The 8,858-nt window shown below is 38.9% G+C and overlaps 1 long non-coding RNA gene across 1 annotated transcript; it reads left to right on the top strand.

Moving 5' to 3' along the window:
* The first annotated feature begins 4,210 nt into the window (after nt 1-4,210).
* Nucleotides 4,211-8,386, top strand: LOC308187596. The gene is made up of 4 exons (XR_013944815.1): nt 4,211-4,255; nt 4,631-4,699; nt 5,101-5,200; nt 6,085-8,386. It is a non-coding gene; the product is annotated as an uncharacterized lncRNA (long non-coding RNA).
* The last annotated feature ends 472 nt before the right edge of the window (nt 8,387-8,858 follow it).

The following is an 8,858-nucleotide window of genomic DNA, read 5'->3' as shown; positions in this document are numbered from 1 at the left end:
CCAGTTAATCTTACCACCATCCAGGTCCCCTCCGTTTGACAACAGCCACAGATGATAATATCCTGGAGTCCTAGCTCACTGATACTCCACTGAGGCATAATGTGCTGCCAAATGTGGGGCATCTAAAAGCTAAAGCGGGAGCAAAGGTTGTGGATTAGAACGAATTAAGCAAACATGGATTAAGAAAGATCAATGAGCCTGGACACAGACTCATCAGGCTCTGTTTAGATAATCTGCTTGCTCTGACTAACATTTTCTTCCGACGTTACAACTGAAGAAAATGTACTTGAAGCTCACTCTTGTCAGCTCCTGAGAAACTACCAGTAAATCACATGGAAGAGATAGTACCCTGAAATGTAAAAACTCTGCCAAGAGCAGATATTGACCCTGATCCCCAGATACCAACTACCATGACTGAAAAGACAGGTCTGCAGTCCCAGATGATGAAACCATCAGGTCAGTTGCTCTGCCTCAGTCAATGTATCACTGAGGTAGAACAGAAAGAAGCAACCAATGATACTGTACTACACTGCAGAAAAGGGCAACAGGGAAACTCAGAAGGGCATCCCCCAACGTTGTGCATTACAAGTGATGACAGGAATGCTGGCAGAAGAGACCTGTTGTTTCAGAGGAAATAGCTAGTAAAAAAATGTAATCCTACAAACTGATCAGAGAAAACTCTCAGGGTCACAAAAGCTGTGGGAGAAAGTTGAAATGAGTGAAGTTCCCATAAACCACATGGTGAGCAGGGACATGAAAAGTGTTAGTAGGAGTATTAGTTCATTTGCTATGTAATTGAAGTCTTGTAAAAAAGGGGGATCTGCCAGTCAGTAGAAAAAACAATGTCCTGACTCATGCATAAGGTCAAAATTGTTGGAAAAATAACAAGGAAGTGTTACCAAATCCCCTACACTGAGATTTATATTTTATTGAGTGTATACTCTACTACTTTGTAAAGTTAGGGGGGAAAAAAAAAAAAAAAGAAAAGAAAAGAAAAAGAAAAAAAAAGAAAAATCTGCCAAAGAACTGAAAAGAAAATACACTAGACATCATACTACAGGAACCATCTCAGAAGCGATGGTATGCATGCTGAACACATTGCACCTTCTAAGATCTCATAAGGTCTCAGATCCTGAATCTCAACCCATGCCTGCTTCTTTTACTGATGCTGAGAGAATGGATATTCTGTAGAATTTAGAAATGGAAAAAAACTGTATAGTCAAGTTGCCTATTTCTCTGTCACTGCAGAATTTTTCTCAGATGCACATTTTAACTATTTGCCACACTAGTTATATCAGAAAGGTGCTAAAGAATTTTACAGATATACCAATAAGACTTTTGCTTAGGTAACAAGGTGCAGTACCCATAAAAGTATGAGAACTGTTGATTTCTCACAGAGTGACTGATGGAAAAATATACTTAGTTTCCTGTCAGGGTAAAAGTACAAATGTTAAAAATATATACATGTTTATCTTCCAGTCATCTGATCATGATTCCAAAGAACACAGGTGGTTCCAGCACACAAATGAACTGGAGGATACATGAAGACATTAGAATCAGCAAACAATATCAAAATTGGAATAAATAAGGGACATAAATTTGTCCCCTGTAGTAACATCAGAGTAGATAGTGACTTGCTCATCTCTAAAAACTCACTGATACTAAGAAGAATAAATAACATGATTTGGGTTTACCTTATACTATGCATGCTTTTGTATTTTGCCAGAAAAAAATAAAAATTAAAAAAAAAAATCTTGGTAAACTGGCTTTGTTTTCTTTTTCGTTTGTTTGTTTTCTTTTTTTTTTTTTCTTCCAAATTTCAGCATCCAGTGAATGACCCAGGATATCACTGAATAGTTCAGTGCTGGGTCTGAACTCAGACCAACGTAAATACTTGGATAAAACAGCAGATTGAAGGATTCATCTGCCCCAGCATCCTTTCTTTAGTAGATGTGTGTATGAGGAACAGGTATGCCTACAGACCTACAGCTCTTCTCTAACATGCTCTTGCAGCAGCTAGAGTCTGAGGGACTTCCTGAGATGAAGGCTCCAGACTTCTATGTTCAATATAGCAATGGGCCTATCCTCAGTCCTTTTAAGAATCTAATTACAGTTTTGGCTTCTACAACATCTTGTGGCAATGAGTTCCACAATTTAATTACGGACGTGATATGACAAAGTACTTCCTTTGTTTATTTCAAAGTTGCTGCATGAAACTTGCATTGAGTGCTCTGTAGATTTTGCATTGTGAGAAATAATGAACAATTAAGCAGTTTACCATAGATCTGTGATAAAAAGCAAGTTAACATCCTTCATCCAAACAACTTCAGCTAGCTGTTTTTTCATCAGGATCACAAAGAACAGCACACACTGAAAAAAATATATAAATGTAAGAAAACTTTATTGGTGAGAAAAACACAGTATCCTGAAGGGGGAAGGGAGAACGATAGCAGTTATTTGTTCACAGTTTGGGTGTGGGTTTTTTTTGTTGTTTGTGTGCTTTTTCATATTTACTCAGGAGGGCTTGCTTTTAACCATTTGCACGAGCGGATTTTAAAGTATTGAGCCTTGGGAATGTACTAAGATGTATTTTTAAAGGGTATTCTGTTAACGGAAGGGTAAAATGATTCCTGAAGGTACAAAGTTCACAACGTATATGATTACAAACTCCTTTTGCAATCTGTGTACTGCCTTATTCACTCCCTGATATTTAAGGGCACTTACTGAGGGAATGTAAGTGTTATTACTGTGAATGACATACCATATGGCAAGCAGGATCAGCTGCAGTTCTGCACACTGTTGTCATTTTTCCCCCTTGTACTACAGTTTTACATGATGTAATGTTTTTCTGTGATTGTTCAACACTCTACCATTTAAGCCTGCCATATTATAAAATGCCATTTTAGGGGGTTGCAGCTGAACCTGCTCACCATAAGTCTGCATTTATTTCACAGATGTCTATCATGCTGTCATCCCACAGGTGCACTCAAACTTTAAAATTTTCCTATGCCTCAGCTTCTAATGTAAGAAAAATGTATTATGCAAGATGAGGAAATGGCAGCCAAAAAAGTAAATGCTGCTAAATGTCACTTGACAATACAACATGGGCATGCAATTGCAAGTAACCTTACAGGGTGATAATACTTGCACTCTCAGTAAAATGTGATGTGTAAATGATAGTGTAAGGGCAAGGTCCTAAAAGTAAAGGCCCTCTCCAGGGTAAAAGTAAGAAATATAAACTTTTTTTTTTCCATTAATATGTGAGACATTTTATGTTATGCTTGTGCTCATTTATAATCATTGACAATTTTCTAAAACTAAATTCATCCAGAGGTTATGTTCTGTCTTAAGTTTAGCTGGGATAAAGGCAGTTCCATTGTTCCATTCTCAAAAAGTTTGTAACGTATATTAAAAAAAAAAAAAAAGTTCAACAATCATGTAAAAGTTGAGCATAATCACACATTTAAGGAACAAAAAATGGGTTCCTATGACTCTCCCTCCTCTCCTCTCCCCTCCTCTCCTCTCCCCTCCTCTCCTCTCCCCTCCTCTCCTCTCCCCTCCCCTCCTCTCCCCTCCCCTCCTCTCCTCTCCCCTCCTCTCCTCTCCTCTCCCCTCCCCTCCTCTCCCCTCCCCTCCCCTCCCCTCCTCTCCTCTCCTCTCCCCTCCTCTCCCCTCCTCTCCCCTCCCCTCCCCTCCCCTCCTCTCCCCTCCTCTCCCCTCCTCTCCCCTCCTCTCCCCTCCTCTCCCCTCCTCTCCCCTCCCCTCCCCTCCCCTCCCCTCCCCTCCTCTCCCCTCCCCTCCCCTCCCCTCCCCTCCCCTCCCCTCCTCTCCCCTCCCCTCCCCTCCCCTCCCCTCCCCTCCCCTCCCCTCCCCTCCCCTCCCCTCCTCTCCTCTCCTCTCCTCTCCTCTCCTCTCCTCTCCTCTCCCCTCCCCTCCCCTCCCCTCCCTTCCCCTCCCCTCCCCTCCCCTCCCCTCCCCTCCCCTCCCCTCCCCTCCCCTCCCCTCCTCTCCTCTCCTCTCCTCTCCTTAGACATCAACATGCCATGCCTTTTTTCTATCTGTAGGTCGTAAGTAATGTTTAGTTTATAAAAAAAGCACATTTCTGAATTAGAACAGTATTGTTAATAAAAATATTTTCAGTATGAAACAATAAATATAGATTCACCAAGTGTTATTTCCATGCTCATGTACAATTTTTTTTTCAGTTTTGGCATTCTGAAAATTAAAGATTGAAGAGATATTATAATAGCAAAAGGTAAAATATAAAACAGAAAACAAAATCAAAATACAACTAAACTTTGAATAAATCACCATAATTTCTTCATAATTTTGGAGTACATATCAATATAATACAATATGTATAATCCTGTATTTTGAGACAACATTGCTTTTGGTGTCAACGTAAAATTCCCATAAAATTACTGCCTTGTTTAACGTTAAATTAACTGAGATTACATATGGACTAATACTTTTGCTAAATTCTTCTCTGATCAGTCACGAAATTGTAACAACAACAATAAATTAAATAAATAAATAAATAAATAAAAATTTACTGAGTAATAATAGAAAACATTGGTATTGTTTCATAAGTGTAATTTAAGTTACTGTTTTCTATTGACATGTTTACCAGTTGCTTTACTTTGTTCTGGGCTGGGAAACAGAGCAGTCTGGTGACAAAAAGCACTGCAACAACAGAAAGGTAAAAACCATTCTCTCTCATTAATATGTGTATTTCACGTTTCATTTCATCTATTTTAAGTACTCATTTACCAGATATTTCCTAATCGTACTTCAACTAGCAAGCAGCACTGAAATACATGCTTAAAAAATCTTATCTTTGTTTTCCTTTCCAAACAAAATATATGATCATTAGAACGTTTCTTGGCAATAGAAAGTTTTTCTAATTAATACCCACAATAAAATTCACTGATGTTAAGCAGACACCTAAGGCCTAATTTTTTTTTCCCACTTGGAAATTTGGAAGTCTGTTAAAGAAAAAGGACTTTTGAGAAAACAGTCTTCAGTTAAAATTTTGATATTTTTGTAGAGTTATTGTCACTTTCTTCTTTCACATAATTTGATTATAATTTCCTATTGAAGGCTTTGCTTTTAAATAGCAGCAGCTGTCAAGATTTATGGCTTAAACTACTGGCACAAATATAACAGAAAAGCTCTGAAAAGTCCATTGGAATTGAACAAGGTTGGTTAAAAATTCCACTTTCCTTTTAAACATTTTAGTTCCACTGGTGAGCTTACTTGGTATTTATAAAGGAAACAGAAACATTTTTTTTTTTCCAAGCTACAGTTTGACATTTGTAATGCCAGCTGCAGACACTGTCCTGAGATAGAACAGGGCAATTCTTTTTGTTCATTCTGATTCTACAATTCAGTGAAACTTAGAGAAGTTGGGAAACAAGGAAAAAGAGAGCTATAAAACAAACACAGAAAAAAAAAGTGTGATTCCAAGAAAAAAAAAAAAAAGAAAGTGATGACAGCAGGCTACTGAGAAAGTATATATATTGTGATATGCCAAGTAACTTCAGAAAAAATTGTATTTTTTGTTTTGTTTTGATGCTTTCAAATTGAATTTGATTTTATTTTTTTTTCTAGATGACAATTAATAAACAGATCTCATAATGTTGCAATTTCTACTGGAAAGAAATTATATCTGAAATATAATTTTTCTACTAATTTTCTGTTAATACATCATGTTTCTTAAATCTTCATTTGCTTGCAGGTTTATTGCATCCATCTTTCAAGAAGTGATTTACTTTTATATGAAATTAATATTTTCTTAGTATTCACTGAATTGCCAAAAATATTTGATGTTGAAAAAATGTTACTTTTCATAGTGTGTCTTAACCAAAATACTGCAAGCCATGAAAAGTTTAATATACTTTCCCAACTAATAACATTGAGATACAAAAATGACCATTTTAGTGGAATCACCAAATGGTTCTGCCATGTAGCCTTATCAAGTAGACAGTATAATAGATACACATTTTACACAGAATAAAAGTATTGCAATAGCTGAAAAAAAAATGCAATAAAAAATTCAGTAACATAATATATTTATACCAACAGCACTTAAGTATCTGGTCAGGAGACATCTCACCTAACTCTGGAGGTCTGGAAGACATCTGCATGTTAACCATTCACTTTCAATTTATTTTTTATATCCGATGGAGATCAATAGTCAGTAGAAGATGCAATTTATGTGACCAGCTATAGACTTCTACTTTAGGAAGATACGAATCACAGATAAGTGCCTGTTTCTCTCTACTAACAATAAAAGAAGCCTGCACAAATATCTCAGTATCTGCTTAATACTGATGTAAAAGTAAGTTAAAAGAATCACCATTTAGTATTTTATTTATGTAGTTTTCCACTACAGTAAATTCAGGCACTGGATTATTTACAAGGATTATAATTGGAAGTACGTATTTGTGTGGCCATAGGAATCAGATTGTTTTATATGAACTGGACTGCAGGCAAAACCTATATCATACAACACATAATAACTAAGAAATATAACATTCACAGTAATTGATCTCTCAGTATGCAGTCATTTTCAAGGTCAGTTTGAACCTATGTTTTATTGGAAAATGTGTAAAAGAACATCTAGAGTATATTATTATTTGCCAGTAATGCCAAGTGCTTTTGCAAAGTGACTTCATTTGGAACAGAAGCTTGAATGTGTAAAGCAGTACACAGAATTTGGTACACAACATGGCGTACCCAGATATGGTCATTTAACAACCATTATTCTTGAATAATTACACTCCACCATGTATCAGAGAGTTTAGCAAATTGAAAACGGGAAGTTTAACAGAGATTATCTTCCATCTGCAACTACAGCAGACACGATAAATAGAAACATTAAACATTTAAATGCAGACAAACACTGCCATGTTCGTGCAAAAATCTTGTCTTTTCTGATGAGTAATGGTAAGATTAAGGCAAATAAGGCAAGAGTAAAATCAGAAAAAAAATAATCAGTAAACGTGGAAAGCTGACACAAAACAATGACAAAAAAAAATAAATTAATTAAAACTGGTGGATGTAGGGAAGACTTCATTATATGAAAAAAAAAAAAAAAAAAGAAAAAAGCTAACCATTCAGAAAACTAACTGGATTAGGTAGTTCAACACTTAACAGAAATTCCAAACAGTTGTTTGGAATTATCTAACAGTCATATGGGTTCATTTACAAAATCTTTTGGGGATAAGTTCCTATGCACAGAGATGATACACGTGGTGAAATGATAAGCCTCTGCTCATCTTTTTAAAACCACAGACAATCATCAGCAAGTTTGGGGTTTTATAAATGTGGTGGTTTTACCCAGCAGGGTAGCTGAGCTCCACCACAGCCACTCTCTCACTCCCCCTTCTCAAAGGGAAAGGGGGAGAAAATACGATGGAAAGGGCTCAAAGGTTGGGATAAGGACAGGGAGATCACTCAGGAAGTAGTGTCATGGGCAAAACATACGCAGTGTACAGAGATAAGAGAAATTTATTACCTATTGCTAACAAGCTAGAGAAGTGAGAAGCACAGAAAACAAACTAAAGGCTTCCCCCCATCCACCCTCTTCGACCTCCTCCCCTGAAACGGCGCAGGGGAATGGGGGAATGGGGGCTGCAGTCAGTCCCTAACACTTCGTCTCCGCCATTCCTTCATGGTCACTCTCTGCCCCTGCTCCACGTGGGGTCTCCCCCACACGATGCTGTCTTTCCCCAGCTGATCCTTCCCACAGGCAGCAGCTCTTCAAGAACTGCTCCCACACGGCTCCGTACCACGGGGTCCATCCGTCAGGAGCAAACTGCTCCAGCACGGGTCCCCCACGGGCGGCAGCTCCCCCCAGACCCCTGCTCCTGCGTGGGCTCCTCTCCACGGGCTGCAGCTCCGGCCCGGGGCCTGCTCCTGCGGGGGCTCTCCATGGGCCGCAGCCTCCTCCAGGCCACATCCACCTGCTCCACCGGGGGCTCCTCCACGGGCTGCAGCGTGGAGATCTGCTCCGTGTGGGACCCATGGGCTGCAGGGGGACAGCCTGCTCCACCAGGGGCCTCTCCACAGGCCGCAGGGGAACTGCTCCTGCCTGCCTGGAGCACCTTCTGCTCTCCTTTTTCACTGACCTTGGGGTCTGCAGGGCTGATTCTCAATCCTCTCTCTCCCAACTGCTGTTGCACAGTACTTTTTCCCTTTCTTAAATCTGCTATTCCAGAGGCCCAACCACTGTCTCTCACTGGCTGGCCAGCGGCAGGTTCTTTTGGAGTCAGCAGGCCCTTTTGGAGCTGGCTGGGGCTAGCTGTGACCTAACATGGGGCAGCTTCCGGATTCTGGTCAGAGAGGCCACCCCTGCAGCCCCCCACTACCAAAACCTTGCCACATAAACCCAGTACAGTAAGGTAAAATAAAAAGGCTAAAATGTACAAGGAAAATAATCAAATAATTAGCACTGATGTGACAAACCTTAACAAAGAAGATACTGAATCTCATATTTTTAGTAGGCTTGTATTAGTACAACACTAGTTATAATCAATACCTGTTTTAAATTTAGAATTCCTTATAATAACAGGAAAAATGTTATTACCTAGAATGCTTTTTTGCAGCAGCTCTAACAGTAAGTGTGAAAGACATTTAAGCAAGCTGAAAACTTAATAATTTAATGGCAATTCTTTACATTCTGTATCACAAAAAATAGTTGAAACACTATTCTTTATCCAATAATTTGTTCTATGAGTTGTTTCTGTGTAGTGATAGTATTGGACAGTGCACAGTGTTTTTGTGTAGAACTTCAAACATCACATAAATTCTCATGTTCAGCTATTGTGACTGATCTTAATTATTTGCTACTTAAG

The sequence above is a fragment of the Anser brachyrhynchus genome (assembly GCF_964034855.1).
Source record: "Anser brachyrhynchus genome assembly, chromosome: 1".
Taxonomy (NCBI): Eukaryota; Metazoa; Chordata; class Aves; order Anseriformes; family Anatidae; genus Anser; species Anser brachyrhynchus.
The sequence above is the reverse complement of the archived record's forward strand: the minus strand, read 5'-3'. Positions and strand labels throughout refer to the sequence as shown.